The 14,661-nt window shown below is 38.2% G+C and overlaps 1 protein-coding gene across 4 annotated transcripts in view; it reads right to left on the reverse strand.

The window, feature by feature from the left end:
* The window catches only part of NRXN3 (neurexin 3), a 1,454,076-nt gene that overhangs the window by 756,290 nt on the left and 683,125 nt on the right, over positions 1 to 14,661 (reverse strand). The window lies entirely within an intron of this gene.

Here is a 14,661-nt window from a genome sequence, read left to right on the forward strand (position 1 = left end):
GAAGTTTAGGGCACATCTGAGGAAGAGAATCTTCCCACCGGTGCTTAGGTTTATAAAGCAAGTCCTAGAAGATTTGAAATGGAAAATTATGTTTGGAGAAAATTCCTGGAAAGTCTTAATTGCCATGCTATAGGGATTTGGAGTGTTTGAACAGAAACACAAAATTTATGAAGAAAGGCTTACATTAGCTAGCTCCTACTGGGAGAAGGTTAACTAGCACAGTGCAGAACAGAGCATCATTGACTAGAAAAGAGAACGGTCAGAATTTAGGGCCGGGGGCTGCCGGTTAGCTCAGTTGGTTAGAGTGTGGTACCAGTAACACCAAGGTTGCCGGTTCGATCCCCGCATGGGCCACTGTGAGCTGCACCCTCCTTTAAAAAGAAAAAAAGAATTTAGGGCTAAAGCCTGGACGGACACAAAAAGGAATGTGGTGAGGGCATTACTAAGGTAAGAAGATATGGATGTGCAGTGGAACCAACTGTTGAGTGCCTGACTTTCTCTAGCCATAAAGCAGCAGCGGAGAACCAGGCAGAGAGGAATGTGGTCAGAATTCGGGTAGTGGGTGGCCAGGTCAAGAGGCAAGGGCTACAGAATCTTGGTGGTAATGTCATTCATATTGCTGACTAGGAACTCCAGACAACGTATGGCGGGAAGTAAAACCTTTGAGACATGGAGAGTAGAAAGTAGAGTCAGGAGGTATAAGGTAGGAGAAAGGCAAAAACTTAGGAAGCAGTTAACAGCAAAGGAAATTCCCATTGCTAGACGGCCAAGCTTTTGAAAAAGCCTAACATGAAAATTGAAGCCACCCAGGATCATGCAAAGGATGAAGTGAGACAGAGGCTATGAGCAAGAAACTCAGTTTAGAATGTTCTTCCCATCCCATAGGTCAGTAGATCTGATGATGAGAATTGGGGAAAATAGCATAAAAGACACGCGGACGTTAAAAGAAGAGATATCATGGAACAATGATTGGGAGCTGTGCTCTGATGCCAGGAATAAAAAGATTAGGAAAAAATTATTCTTCACTGAAGGAGACTTCAAGGGATGTTCTATCAAGGCAGTATATCCAGATTTCAGGTAAGGCATAGATGTTTAAGCTATAAAGGAATTTGTTCACATTAGGAAAATACATATGAAACAACGAAATGCCCATGTGATGGCAATTACTGAATCACTTGTGGTCTACTGCTTACTTGGCATCAAATATTTGTCATCAGAAATAAACACTATTTATATAAACACATTTCTACTACACAAAGACTCAGGAGTAAATAAATCACACTTCCCTCTAATAAACTTCATATAAAGAGAAAAATCATTCCTATGTGAGCACATTTTAAAATGAATTTAAATTTCCATCATTTAAATATTCTATTCAAATTCATAAAAACCTTGCTGTCAGGAACAAATAGAGTCGAGAAGTACAAACTTTCTACATAATTATTCTTAGAAGCATGAGTTCTTAAAATGGCTGAAATTTCTCTTTTGGATTCTCTCTCTCACTTTAACAGTCACACTCATCATATTTCCTTTCCTCAAATACTGTCAGCATCATAGGTTCCAAAGAGCTAACAGCATTCTGCTCGTTGGAAGTGATTATCAAAATCACCATGATTAAGATTTTGGTATGATCCCCTAGTGTTCCGCAGCTGGGCCCAGTATGGAGAACTCCTGGTAATGGGTATGTAATAATGTTACCGAGACAAAGCTTCTTGTTCAGTTAAACTCCACTGGAGATCAATATGCAGCCATTTTCCCATAGCAGGCAGTAATTAGCACATTAGGCTGCTAGGTAAACCAGCAACTCCACAGTTCTCTGATTTTTTCTGTCAAGAGCGAATAGGAAACAAGAGCTTGGCCATGGGTCTTCACTACTTGGCCTCAGGTCCAAGTTAAAGTATATATATATATAGAGAGAGATAACTAGAGCAGTAGATAGATAGATAGATAGATAGATAGATAGATAGATAGATAGATAGATAGATAATCAGTATCAAACTTGGCCTGACCTGGCTTTAGAGCCTCAGGTTTAAAGAGTTTTGAAGTGTTTACTGAGGAGAGTTGCAAAAATGAAACAACAAACAAAAAACCAAAAAAAAACTATTGTAAAGAGTTTGTTGTGCAAGTGAAATTGGGTTATATTTGACTACTGTAAATTAATAATTCAAAAATGAGTTACTGTCTACAAAATTAAGATTAGATATTGAGATTTCTGGTAATAACAGAGGCTGCAAAGATTGTAGTTTTGTTCCCCCCGTCTTATAAGTGACAAGAATCACAGATTCACTGGCCAGCGATTCTTCTTTATTCTAGGAAAGAAGCCAAAATAGGTCATGCGACCTGAAGGTACCAGGATGCCTTGGTGTGCCCTTGGGAGCCTGTGTAAGCACTGCCTTTAAAAAGTAGGATATTCACAGGAAAGACAGTAGGTCCTCTGAAACCTACTTAGGCTTCCGGTTAAATTATACAGACCCACAATCAGGAGTATGTTTACATTTAAAATTAGAATATGCAGAACATCAGTGCTATTTGAATAATCTAATCCCAGTACCCCTACCACCCACATCCACCCAGCACACAGTTCACATCTATGCTAGAGGAACCTACAGTCACCACAACACAGGCCAATTTGTTCTCTAGGAAATAGGGTAAATTATACACCAAAAGTGGTAATTAATTTACTCAAAATTCTATGTGTTTTATTTATTAGTGACATTTTTCTTTAACAGATGGTTTACATTTTTAACTTCAGCTGCTACCTGGAACCTTAAAAACCTCTTTCCTAAGTCCAACACTCTATACCTATTATTTCTAACCCTGTTAACAAAACTGGGACTTTTGCAAAGTACACACTGAGGTTTTGTTGCATTACTTGTCAAAAGCCACATAGTTAGTCAGGGAAGGAGCCAGGATTTGAACTCACCTTTTACTCTCAAGTCCATAAAAACCCCCTTTAGATGCTGAACCATGCTTTCTGTCAGTTCTGAATAGAAATGCAATGGGATTTTGGAAAGAGGTCAATATGGACTCAAGTGGGCAGAGAAAACTCGAGGGACTAGGTGAGGCTTGGACTGGGACATTAAAGACTGAACAGGATTTGAAGAGTCAGGTCAAGACAAGAGATGCCATTCAGGGGGCAGAAAGTAGAGCAGCAATGGCACGGGGGCATAATGAGATAGAATATCCTAATGACAGTAAGAACACTAGCCTTTTAGAGGACACAGTAATCCATCAATCTGAAAGGAAATGGGGTCCGTGAGACATATTTTAAAAAGCAGATTGTGGAACGCCTTGAAAACCAAGAGTAGGGTTTGGACTACAACAAGAGGGGCCACTGAAGGTACGTGAGCAGGGCATCATAAGACAAAAAAGGTGCCCCAGGAAGATGAATCTGGAACGAGTACACAGGACAGACTTCGGAAATAAAAGCTGGGAGGCCACCAATGGGGAGCTCAAACCTGCCAAGGGAAGCAGCAGGGAGAATTGTTTTTAACATCCCCTGTGTTGCCCAGTTGATTTTCACTACCAAGGCTTTAATCGAGTTTCAGCGTAACACTTTGTTGCCTTGCTCTGTGTCTGAAGAAGCCGCCACCAAAACATTTCTTGTGACAAGAGAGGTAGCTTTAGGAAATACAGCCACAATCAAACATTACCTAGGAAACCAAATATAACGAAATGCAAAATGTTACCCCACACTGGGAAATAGCTGTGAGATTTGGTTATAGCTGTGTTTATTGTTCATTAAACTTTATATAATAGGAAAATATGCTAAATTAATCCAAATGCAAATTAAATAAGTTGGATGTTGGAAATGCATGTGGTGTGTTGTGGGGATTGGAATAAAGCCTCTACCAACAGTGAGAGTGTGTTTGGCTAAACTCACTTGATTTAATACATTCTTTTCCATTTGCTCTGTTCTCAGAATTTTTTATGAGTCAGGAACAACAGACACATGTGATGATATGTGTTTGAACTGCAGGCCCTTGTCCAAAGGGCCCTGGCTGCCAGGGCACTGATGTGAGCTTTAAATGGATGACCCACTCGAGTGCCAGCATGAGGGAGCCACCTGGGAGGGCTAGGTAGGGAGAGGAGATAAATAAATCCCAGAGGATGTCCCCCTGCCTGAATCTTTTTCCAGAGGTAAAATTATACCCCTAGTATTGAATATTCTGATGGGACAAAAGGGCTTCCTACCAAATATACTCAAAGGCAAACAGATACCTGATCTGTGACCCCAGCCGACATAGCACCTTTACAATTACAGAAATACACAACTTGCGAGTTGACGGATTCAACCAAAAGTTCACACATGACATTCTAAGACATAAAAACAAAGGTATTTGGGTAGAAAAATTATTTCAGAACAAGTGGAAAACATCCTAAAAGGAAATTCGTATTTATAGTAATGTATATATACCCATATGCTTATTTTTCTTTATATAAACATTTATTTGGTTTTACTCATGTCAAGATAGCTGGGTAAAATTACAATTTTAGATTTAGTTAAGGGTTGATTACAAAAAACATCCGTGAATAACTAGGAAATAATGCCAAGAGTGAGATGCTATTATTTCCTATCAGTGCTGTTGAGAGTAGTTGTAAAGAGTTTATCAGTTTGGCGGAATTCTCCTGCAGAGACAAAGCTTTTACAACCCCAGGGATACAAAAATTAAGAAACCTTTGTGTTTTACATGTGTCAGTATTCAGTGCATCTAAGTTCTTCAATTCTACAGTACTAGTTTTGGTCAACATAAAATGCAGAAGATGTAAGACAAATGATGTAAACGTAGAAGAGTCCTACTGTCTCATTAGATCTCTAGAGTACAAGAGCATTAAAAGAAATCTCGTCACGCGAAATAAACCACAACGTCTCTTTGGAAGTGGATGTGACAGAAAATAACTGGAACCCAAGAGGCTCCTTTCCCATATACATTATAAGGGTCTTTTCCCTTGAGCCACAAAACCATGTTACTTGTATGTAGATGCATCTATGTATAACTGCTCAGAAACTGCAACGCTTTCTGTGAGAAAGGATAAACGCAAGAGAGAAAAGAAACAAAAAAACATCTTGACATTTCCATTTTCATCTGAAGAAGAAAATCGTGTGTTGGGATGCTTATTGTAATTCCCGCCTGCCTAAAAGCATTCTTTCTAGCAAGGAAACACCCAATCCTGGTAGAAATGCTGTTTAGTTCATGAGAAGAACACTAGGACCTTTGCACAAGTCAGACTTCGAAATTATGCAAGGCTCAGTCATTCGCCCAAATATATTTTGAACATCTATTATTATATGCTTGGCACCATGCATATTCTGAAACAAGGTCATATAAATAATTGGTAAAATTATGCATGTTTTCTCCACTGCTTTGTGCTTTTAGGCATTTTCCAGATTTTCAACAGTGAGGTTATATAATCTTAATTATCAAAAATGTCAGTTACAACAATGCAAGTTCTCTCCCTTTTTTTTTCTTTTTTTTTTTTTCTTTTTTTTTTTTGTATGTGCCTCAATATAAGGGCACACCAGAGTCTCACGATCAAAATAAGGGCAGTCAAGGAGCAAAACACTCCTTGGCATAGAAACCTTCACCTTCCTGAAGTCTCCAAATTTTTGTTTGAAAACACTTCTTAATTTCATTTGGCAAAGAGAACTGAATACGGTGGCAAAGATCCACAGGTTAAAGGTAGGTGAGAAAACAAATCATAATTCTAGGTAAAGAAAATAAGAACAGCTAGCTGCAAGAGCCAAATCTAACCCGCACCCACTGAGCTTAATCAATTGTTACCAGAGGGACCAGAGGGAAACAGCAACAGGTACTTCATAAAAGAAACTCGGATGAAGAAACACTTGGAGACACAGTCACACGTATTTAACGACCTGTGTGCAGCTTCTTTGGCTGTAGAAGGCTCTTCGACTGCGTACGGCCTGTAACTGGACTTGCAGAATCTTCCCCCACCATCTTTTCCCAGAATATTCTACACTGCCAAGGTTCTTCTGCGATTGTTGCAAAGCTTCAGATCATCCCTAGGAGGTGGCTTACAGCACAGTGTATTCTGTGTTACGCTGTCATCCCTCCCAGCCCCTGCCCCAATCTCAAAGGCTAAAGGTAAGGACAGGTAAAAAGAAATGGGCTGACATCCACTTCCAACCGAGACAGAGTAATCGAGACTGAATTTACAATTGACCTGAAACAAGAAAAGGACAACAGGTATGAAACAACAGCTTGCAAGACACTGGACATCAGGCAAAGAAGGACAGTGATTCCTAGAGGGAGGAGACAAACAGGTAAATCCTAACATCACCCCAGGGTACTGCCAGGAGAGACATTTCTGCCCGGTGGAGTGGGGAGGGAGAGGCCAGGCACACTCCCGCAGATGAGGAGATGGAGAAGAGAGTTAGGAGAGCAAGGCAGCTAGAATGCACAGTGGCATGGATGAATGTCAGAAGCATTCCATGGAGCTAGAGAAAACAGAAATAAAAGATCGCATACTATATGATTCTATTTATATATATCCAAGAACAGACAAAACTCATGTACGCTGACACAAATTTGAACAGTAGTGACCTCTAATCAACAGAAGGGCTGATTAGAAGGGGCGGAAGGGAACTCTCTGGGAAGATAGAACTGTCCTTTATCTTAACTAGGTGTTAATGCCTACACACTAAAAACATTCACGGGGGGAAAACAAGCAAAGGAAACCAAATTATATTTATTAGCCTTATTTTACAAGAGAAGATGAAGTCATTTATATCTTTTGTGCCTTTGCATGTAAATGCAAATAAATGTAGAAGAAAATAAATGTAGGAAATCATGAGTCCATATTGAAAAATAATTAAAATCGTACCTGTATGTGACTAACCAGGTAATATAAAATTATCTTCTGGGAACCAATAGGCTCTCTGTGGATTACTGCCATCACCATCAATATGTACCTAGCCAAGCACACCAGAAATACATGGGCTATAATTAAACATAAGCAATAAAAATGGTCTACAAATACAGCATGCTGAAGGTGGCTGAAATGAAACTAGTGAGGTCACAGATTCCAACAACTCATAATCATTCCTGACAAGCTGCAGGACCCTGACTTGGGGACACTATTTCTCCTTGAATCATGGGTCCGGGAACTGCAAGAACTAATGTTTACCTGTGAATCCTGGTTCATTTTCATGGAGGGCTGTGCAAAACCAAAGTTGCAAGCAGTCCAGGCTCTTGCTGAAACTGTTTGATGGTGCATGTATTAATGTATTCAGGTGTTAATATCCTAGTACAACAGTTTTTGGGTACAAAATCGACCTTCTTGCTATCAGGGGCATATATAAGCAAGAGTTACACCCATGAGCAACAAGCTACAACACAGCTATGAATCTGCTCTCAAGAGTACCAGCACCTTCATCCTTTCTGAGAAGACTCTGGGTTTAATTGCCATCCTCTGACCTCCTTTCAGCTACACTGAATATCTGTGGGCCCAGAAATTAAAAACAAACAAACAAACAAAAAAACCCAGACGCAATGAAATAACTTCAGCCATCACCTCTGGTACTGTCCGCTACTGAATGCTCCTTTTGTATCTGTCTTATCCTCTGGATCTTGCCCACTGAAGTACCTGGCTCTTCCTCCCAGCTTCACTGTCTCCCCTGGACCCGTTTCTCTGACCCAACAAACTTGCAAAATGGCTCTTGTTTGATGGAACTTCTGATCTTGTTACCTGAGCAGGTCAGTCCTAATGATGCCCTTATTTAAAATAAAGTAAAAAGTGAAAAATATGTCTTTCACAATAATACTGTAGACACTAGAAATTGCAGTATAATCGATACCATAAAAGTAGGAAAGCTCTGTGGCTAATGGGAATTGAAATCCCTAAGTGTTGAGATGAGTTTTCATTCAGAAGCTTTCCTTGAGACATTCAGAAGACACTGCCAGTCAAGAGCCTAGATTTTTTGGTCAGAGAAATGTAACTGTGAATCTTTGTCCACCAGCCTAATACGTAGTTTTATGATCTTGAGCAAATCACTTGATGTCACCATGTCTCAGTTCCTCATCTGTGAAACTGGGATTCATAATAGTATCCAGTTTCTAGGGTTGTTTAAATGACATAATGGCATAATGATTCTTCACAGTGATTGGCAAACAGTTAAGTGGTTAAAAAAAATAAAAGGTAATTGCATATGAGAGACGTGGTAAAGGTAAAAATGGATTTGAAGTTGAATAGGTTATAATATTGTTATTAAAAATTATCCAAATCTTAGAAAAAAGGCTAGGAGAGAGGCATGTGTCCTTTCAATGTCATACAGGGACTCATCTTAACATGTGTACCCAAGAAATGTTTAATCCTATGGGACATATACCTGTGTTTGACATTGATATTTACTATTAATTGAAGCTCAGATTGTGAAATGACTCGTTAACCTGAAGATTTTTGTTCCATAAAGATGGAACATTCACTGCTAGTGGTGACACTAAACATTAAGAGCCTTTTGCCCTGTGAGATATTCACCAGTTTTCTATTTAATCTAAATTTGTATTTTAACATTCTTTTAAATGCCTATAAATATCTGCTTACACTTTCAGCATCTTGCTGTTTCCCTCGTTAAGGAGTTAAAAAAATTTAGCACACATTCATTCTATATTTATATGAGTTATGTTTTTGACTTTATGAAAATTATATTTGTATGAATCATGTTTTTAACTTTGAAAATTGTATCAAAGAGTAGCCAACAGTTCTGTAGGAGCTATTATGTGCCATCTTCACAATTATGAACTTAATTTATAACATTCTTATGAGATAGGACCTATAAATATCCACATTTTAGAGACACAGAGGAATGGATTAATTTATCCAAGGTAACACAGCTATTAACAGAGTCAAGATTTCAACACAAGCCATCCACTCCACATCAATGGTTTCATCCAGTATGCTTATGATGTATATTGGAATTGCAATAAAGTGAAAAATGGAAGCCAGAAGATTTGGGTCAATAGAGGATGAAAATACAAATATTTGGAATATCTGAGAATATGGGAGGGGATACTCTTCTTCTCATTCTAGAATATCTAAATATATTCCAGCTAAATGGCCTCATCAGAATATTAAGACAAAAACATGTGTTCAGAATTCCAGAATATGATAAAATTAATAACCAAGAACACTGAGCTTCCCTTTACCAGCTGTATATTCTTAAATAATTTGGTTGTCTGAGAAGACTTGTCTACTGGGAATTTTAAGCACTCTATTTTAGTATTTAATGCAAATTTTGAACTGTTATTATTTCTAATAGTGTAAGTAGTAGCTAATCTAATAAGAATGTGAACTTTCATATCAGACAGAACTGGGTTCAAGTCCTTACCCAGCTTTGCCCTAACTGTGTGACGTTAGTCTTCCCATTGTTACAATCAGGACAATAGTAGTATGGCATTTCTTAGAGACTTTAGGAAGATTAAAGCGATGACATCTTTTATAAAGGTCCTAGTGGAGTGTTGGCAACATAACAAGGACTTGATAAGTGTCAAATATTATTAGTTATAATAAAAACTATCACTATTCCTATTTATAAAGTACCTATCACACTCGTCATGCTACACCAAAGCTTCAAAAGGCTAAGTGGCTAATTCAATTTCACAGTGTTAGAGTTAGGACTGGCATGGAAAGCAGTTTGATTCTAAAGCCAATTAATGTCTATGCTATGATAGCTTTTATAATTTAATAACATATGCATTGCAAATCAACTTTTTAAAAATTCGGATCATTATAAATAAATTTCCAAGATAAATGCCCACCAGTGTCTCAATGAAATAAATCAAGATTGAGCCCTATTAGGTCCACATTCAGGACCTAGCAATAGATTCAATGTGGGGGATTCTTTAGTAGAAAATATAGATTCTACTAAAGGAGATTAGGAAATCTGATGTATTTTTCTTCCTTTGAAAAATGCATATCACACAATGTTAAACAAAATAAAGCAGAGCACAAACTTTAAACAGAGTGTGATCTTACACATACAAACGTTTAAAGACTGGAAGGAAACAGCCAGACCATAAACAATGGTTGTAGTTATTTTTCTCCGCTCACTGGAATGCTATCTTTCCTTGCCAACCCTCTTTGGTACCATATTTGCTTAGGAAGCACTTACAGATTTTCAAGACTCATTTGTCAATGAAAACTTTCCTAATAGCAGAAGCTCTTCTTGATGAGTCTCAACCCCAGAGACAGTTGACGTCATTCCATTCTATGACTCCTTACCCTCCACTGTTAATAATTCTACTGAAGCACTTTTATATGTGACTTCCCTCATTAGGTTGTAATGTCGTCAAGAACAGAACTGTATCCTATTCATGATCCTATCTGAAAATACAAAATGTCTGGTGAGTGAATGAATGACGGAAGGAATGACAAAGTGTGTTCTAAGTAGCAAACTACTATCTTAATAATGAACTTCTCAAAAATGGCCTATTTGTGGGATAGACCGAGCCTGAAAACAGAAGTAGGAAATAACCACATCATCAAAAACGTAGACATATTACAGTCTGATATCCTTGGAGATTATTGCTATACAAGTAACAACATAGCCTCATGACATAATGCCAGTGTACCTATACGAACCCAAGAGACAGAATGAACATGCACGTCTGTCCCCTTGTTTGTACACTAAGTAATGCATACATTGCTTATCTTTGCTGAAGCCTGAATGGGAAATGTGTTTTTAACAGATTTAATCAATACACCAACCTACATTAAAAAAATAAAGAAACCCACACAATAAATAAAAAGCAAAAGGCCAATCAATAGCCAACAGTGCAGCTTAACAGCCACTCCCGCAGAAAACTGTCTGAAAAGGCGCTTCACACTCCACTGTCTGCACGATCCACAGCTGCTTGCCATTGATTTGTTGCAAGCAAAGAACATCTATTATTACATGCCAGTGTGAACCTAGCAATTTCTTCAACAAGTAGCCCACGATATATGACTAGCAATGTAGCACAGGTAGCTGACTGCTGAGGGTGGGCAGAGGACCCCCATCTATTCCCTTTTCTTCACTCCACAAAACTATTATAAACACCCAATTTCTAAGGAACATGAGGTGTGTTCTTATGGGCCACACACAGACTGTTCCACGTTTGCTTCTCCAGGGCACAGAAGCAAAAACAAGATCCAAAAATTATACTAAACTTCAAAGAGTTGTCATGAATATGCTCAAAGGGAACCATGGTGAAGACAGATGTGAGGTGTTTCAAACTGCTGTTTTCAATAAGTCCCCCCCCAAATGACAACTTTTTTGCATGTGTACGGGTATGCATGCGTGAGTTGGATTTGGGGTAACATCTTGCTGTGTTGTAAAGGAGAGAGGAACTCAACAATGGTCTGCCAATGCAGGTGGCATTATGGGAAAGAGATTCTGAATTTGCTTGATGGTATTATGGCTACGACCTATTGAAATTGCCCAGATCTCAGGCCTGGTTTAAAATACTAATAAGAACCCAATATCCAAAAAGAACATCCCTATAAGAAGTCTTGTAAGGTTCCATTCTTTTGTTGTTTTAACATGCATCCCTGACATGAAGTTGGTGTTCCAATACGATGCACCCTCTCAGAAATCAGCCCCGATTTGAATTTTTCAGAAGAAACAAAGATTTTCTTTGGAGACTATTATTTGTGGGTCCTTCCATAGATCTTATTGGATCCTACATAAACTCAAGATTGCTTCTGGGATGACTTTGTCCATTGCAAACGGCCCTAAAAGTCACCTAAAGGAAATTCCCTATGATTTTACCATAACATGAAATGGTGGAAAGCATGTCATCAAACTAAGACAATAAATCAATTATACTTTGGTCTCCAATCAGAAGATTTTTGTTTCTATCCAATACAAGGGAATCACATTTATACAAGATAATCAGCCAACGAGACTACATGTTAAACCTTCACGACCCCTATACCAGCTTTGCAGCTATCTTTTTAAGAATGAACCTGGAACTTGTCCCATGGCCTCCACCAACCCACCAGCCTTTCACAGAGAATGTAAAATGTCATTACAACCATCCAGGCTTGGTCTACTCATACTAAGAGAGATACAGTTCTTAAATGTAAACTCTACTCTGGAGTCCACATCTATGTAAGAGTAATTCAAATTTGTCAAGCAAATGCCAAATTTGGCAGGCAGACGAGAAAAAACAAAGGACCTAAGTGACAGAACCAATGCTAGGAAGAGGGAAAAATTCTAAAATGCAAACATTTCGTTAGAAACTTGCAAGTCATTCCCAGATATAATTAACTTTCTCACACATGATGAACTGAGCACTTTATTTTGCAAAATATCATAGCTTAGTTATTTCCCTATCGAACGATTTTCTATTCTTGGGTATACAATAATAAATTGAGATGTTTTCATTTCTAATAATCGAAGATCAATTTGCTGTCCTGAGAAAGACCTCATAGAAAATGAGAGATCCAAACCTACCTTCTTATTTAAAAAGTTAAATAAGAATAATGCCTTTTGCCATTAGATTGACTCTCTAATCAATTCATGTGGTTTTATGACAGCAGTTCAAGACACACAATTTATTTTAGATATACAACATTCCACAGAATATCTTATTCCCCAGAATTGGGTAAAGGCCCGATTTCCTTCACGGCATTCCACTTATAATGTGATGCCCCATTTCCGTTATCTAGGACAAAGCCGCACCACCTGTGGCATAAATGTTGTACCTAAGCAATTACTAACGGCCTCTGTGTTCTTTCAGAGAAGACCCAAACTCTGCTTTTCTCTCAATTCCTCGTCCTTCTCCTCCCATTTTATCATTTTTCCTTTTCTGAATTTTCCCCACTGCTTTTGCCAACGATAATCACAAGCCTTGTTTAACTCTGCTGCTGACACTGAGGGCGAAGGCCTAACTCCTGATGCAAGCTAAGCTACCAAGAATTTGCTAACATAGAGAGGCATGGAATATCAGATAACATGCAATATCAGATAGGTCACTTCATTTTGAAGATGTTTGAAGCAGCAAATTACAACTCTAAGGGTCAAGGTTGATACAGAACATAATGATCTATGATGTAAAGTCGTAAGGCTGAGTTTCTAGGTGGAAAAAACTGACTCTGATGGTAGCTCCACAGGAGAAATTCCCCTACTTAAAGTGTCATTCATTAAAGTGACATCCATTGTAAAAATTAACCTACCGTTTTGGTATATTCAGTTGGGTTTCACTGTTAAGTTTACCCACAGCTTCGTGAGCAACAGTAAAAGCTTATTGTTGTAAACAGAAAGAAAAGTTTATATCCAAAGTTACACCTTATAATCTTGTACATCTGCATTCTATATATTCCCCACATTCTGCAATTAAAATGGACTTGCTCCGATTTCCATACACTCATCCAATTACACAAGCTCTGGTCCACTCTCCAAAAAGGGACTAAATAAACAAGCAGATTCTTTTAGAGATGTGGGCTTAGAGGTCTTCTACAATCAAAAATTCAACTACATTATTCATAGAATAAAATCCAAAATATATTATCCTATGCCTGGATTATCTTAGAAACATTTCTGAAGGGTGAGAAGCTATTGTCACAAAAGAAAGCTGACCTTTCCCAACCCTCATTCTAGTACTTCATTACATATCGACCAATTGTTCAGGTCAGATAACATGATAGTACTCATTCTGGACTGAGACACAACTTCCTCTTAACAAAATCAGAACCAATCATAGAATGCTGGAAAGAATCCTGGTTGAGTTTTGGCAAAAAAACAGTATCTTGCCTGGTTGGCAGAAAGGAACTTGTCAATGAGAGAAAAATACGTACATACCTTCTGCAGACTGTGCATTTTCACCGTTGTTAGAGTAACTTACCTTTCTGCCTGTTCTGTGTGCAGTCCATTTTCTACTGGAAGTGTGTGTGATATGAAATAAACTTGTGAGGACAGAAAAGCATTATGCTACCATTTAGGGGGGAGAAAAGCCTTCCTATTGAGTTTTCTGCAGACAAATTAAAGGGAAAAGAAAGAGCATATAGCACAAGGTATTCTGGATGGGTCCATAACTGCCTGTCTCAAAGGGGAAGGGTACTTCCAAATCATAAATATGGAAATAGGAATTTCAACAATACCATATACTTGGAGACAGAAATGTGATGCCAAAACCTTCTGCCGAGTCTGTCCTTTGAGTTACGTTATAGAAGCATATGCTTACACTTAGATCAATGATTATTAAAGAATTTTCTCTCTACATGGCCAGATACTCCAATTGTTTCTCCTTAGTGTACCTAGTGTATTTTAGCAACAGACAATATGAAGACAAAAAGCTGTAAGAAAAAATGAAAAACAGAACAAGAGACAACTATACACACATAAAAAAAAAAAAGAAAAAAGGGTGAGCAATACGAAATCAAGGAAAACCAAATAGACATAATAGAGATGGCACTGTAATTGGAACCTGCTCTCACACGGGCAAACTACATAGCATGGCTTAACGGTTTGCACAGATAACATCATGAATCATTTTCATGAAACCAAGAGGCCAATTGGCTGAGTTCAGATTATAAAACAAACTCCTACCATAAAGGCTGCATTCAGAAAATCAGAAGGTCAGCAGGACCCACTAAGTCAGAGCCTTTTTTTTAAACAAATCTCTTTGCTGTAAGTATTTAGAAATTTCAAGTGTTTATTCA

This window comes from Rhinolophus ferrumequinum, chromosome 6 (genome assembly GCF_004115265.2).
Source record: "Rhinolophus ferrumequinum isolate MPI-CBG mRhiFer1 chromosome 6, mRhiFer1_v1.p, whole genome shotgun sequence".
Lineage (NCBI taxonomy): Eukaryota > Metazoa > Chordata > Mammalia > Chiroptera > Rhinolophidae > Rhinolophus > Rhinolophus ferrumequinum.